Source organism: Melanerpes formicivorus, unplaced genomic scaffold (assembly GCF_026170545.1).
Source record: "Melanerpes formicivorus ecotype bairdi unplaced genomic scaffold, bMelFor1.0.p_v2 SCAF_322, whole genome shotgun sequence".
Classification (NCBI taxonomy): Eukaryota; Metazoa; Chordata; class Aves; order Piciformes; family Picidae; genus Melanerpes; species Melanerpes formicivorus.
In genome coordinates this window covers 17,501-20,000 of record NW_027142674.1, presented here as the reverse complement: position 1 = coordinate 20,000, position 2,500 = coordinate 17,501, and the positions used below count along the sequence as shown (strand labels likewise).

Sequence of the window (2,500 nt, the reverse complement as noted above, 5' to 3'; positions counted from 1 at the left end):
TGCAAAAGCCAGAGCTGTTAATTTGCCATTCCCGTGTTGGAACCCCTCCCCACACTCTTCTAATTTACATAACAGAGGGTCAATGCACAGGTTAAAGAGGAGTGGTGACATGGGATCGCCCTGTTTCACACCAGTTTTGATTCCTATTGACTCAGACTCTCCTTCTTTAGTTTTGATTCTGGTGTGGATGTTTTGATAGAAGTCCTTAATTAATGCTATTATGTGGTCATCCAGGCCCTTTTGCTTTAGCACCGCCAGGATGTGGGTGTGGCTCACTGAATCAAAGGCTTTGGCCAAATCGACAAAGACAACCCCCAGGGGTTTCTTTTGTTTCTTTGCATTCCTAATTAATAGCTGTAATAGTTTTAAGTTCTCAGCACAGCCAGAAGATTGAATGAAGCCTCTCTGCCTGGGGTTAATGGGACACGCCTTTGCCAACCTCGCAGTTAAGATTCTTGAATAGAGTCTCAGGATGATGGAACCAATAGTAATTGGCCGCCAGTTGTTAATATCATTTTGGCGTTCTGGCGCTGATGATTTAGGTATTAGGATTGTTCGGCATCCCCTTATTACATCTGGAATTTTGCCACTTAACAGCCAGAGATTAAATAGTTCTTTGATCTCCTCACAATTTGGATCCATTTTAAGCAGGGCCTTCAGGGTGATCCCATCAGGGCCTGGTGCCGATTTTTTATTCATGTCTTTGATATTCTTAAGGATCTCTTTCTCTGTAATCAATTCCTTAAAAGCCGAATTATCTGCCTGCCCCACAGACTGGAATGCTCCAAGTCCTTGAAATAAGTTCTGAGACTCCCACCTAGATCTGAAGGTGTTACTGACCTCTTCCAGGGGGATGGCACATTGCGCAGAGTCTTTTTCATCCAGAATCATATTCGCTAACTTCCCTCGATCTAAGCGGAAGAGGCGTTGGAATCGGAGAAATTCTCCACGCTTTCTGGCTCTTTTTCTCATCCACTCCTTTTGAGGTTTCTTCTGCTGAGGTTTACGTTGGCTCTTTTTTGGCACTTTCTGTTCAATTGATTTCTCAAACAAATACAAATATTGGTCCTGAGCTACCTCATTGAGTAATTTTAATGAGTCTGTATTGCCTTCAATTATTTGTTTATATGTATTTTTAAGGATGGGCAGCTTCCCTGATGTCAGCTTTTCATTAATAGTCTTTTTATAGTGGGCTAGCAGCTCCCTTTCACCAGAAGATGGAATCACAGTCCTCTCCTCTTTTAACCTGTTCTTGCTCTCTTGTGTTTTCTCTCTTTCTGGCACCACAGTTTCTCTTAATAGTCTTCTCTTTTCACTGATCTGTTTGGCTGTTTTAGTTGTTAATTTTTCAGCAATCAATTTGTTAATATTTTTCCTCCCTTCAAACTCTTGATTTAGTTTCTGTAATAATTCTGTTTCCTCTTGGGACCAGATTTTCTTGTGAGCACCTCTTTTAGAGGTCTCTTTGGGGCGAGATGCTTCAATTCTTTCTGCGTTTCTCAGGGCTGGGTGAGCTAATCTCTTATGTTGTCCCAAGCCAATTTTAGTTTTAAAACATTTTTTACATTCTTCACACATAAACCCTTCTACCTGGGTAGGCTCTTGGACCCCTTTGCATTTTGGGAGATGGCATGAGATACTATGATGCTTTTCATTTGTCTTCCCACAGCGGGAACATTGGAAATTGATCTTTCTTTTCCCATGGGCTCTCTTTAGATGGTCAATCAATCTCGTCATATTGCCTGCCCGAGTGGTACAGCATGGACATGTCGAGTTGTCCTCTGGCATCTTCACCAGGGGGGTCCCAGGACAGATGTCAGCTGTATTATCCACCTCGGACGATGCGGTTAGTATTGAGAGCTGACTCATAGAGCTCGGGGTTTCAGGACACTCCACCTCCTCGTTCCTGCTCCTCTCTGTGGTTTCATCTCGGATATCTTTCCCATGAGCTGGAGAAGTGGGTCCTACATACACCTCCGGCAATACTATCAGTTTCTCATTCCAGATAGGATCGTAGGCAGTATTGTCATTGGCTATCATTGAGTTCATGAACTCTATTCCAGCCAGACATACCCCTATCTCCTCGTCTGGTAGTCTCATATCACGTTTGGTCGCAACCTCCAGCCAATCTGCAGGACTGGTCTGGGTGCCTATGGTGACAAAAAGGCTACGTAGTTGACGAACCATTTTGTGAAGTCAATGTGAGGGAGGAATCGGTCAGAAGCTCTTCCCTCCAAGAGCAACTGACTTTGCCCAACTAACTGCGCCGTGGGCTGAGCTAGCGTGTGGCAATTAAATCACCACTAAAATTTGTTTCGCCAAAACACTATCAGTCAGTGGCGAGCCAACTGATAAATAGGAGCGTCTAAGCTCCAGAGACTGGGGCAGAGACCAACTTAGTTACCCAGGAGGGTATCCAGCGGGACCACGTGGAGGTGTGGCCTCTGCAACTAAGCCCAGTTAGTAACTATGATTTCCCAAGAGAGTCCTGAGACTTCTT

The 2,500-nt window shown here is 44.2% G+C and overlaps 1 pseudogene; it reads right to left on the bottom strand.

Moving 5' to 3' along the window:
- Nucleotides 1–2,500, bottom strand: part of LOC137459138 (28S ribosomal RNA) — an 8,481-nt pseudogene that overhangs the window by 3,030 nt on the left and 2,951 nt on the right.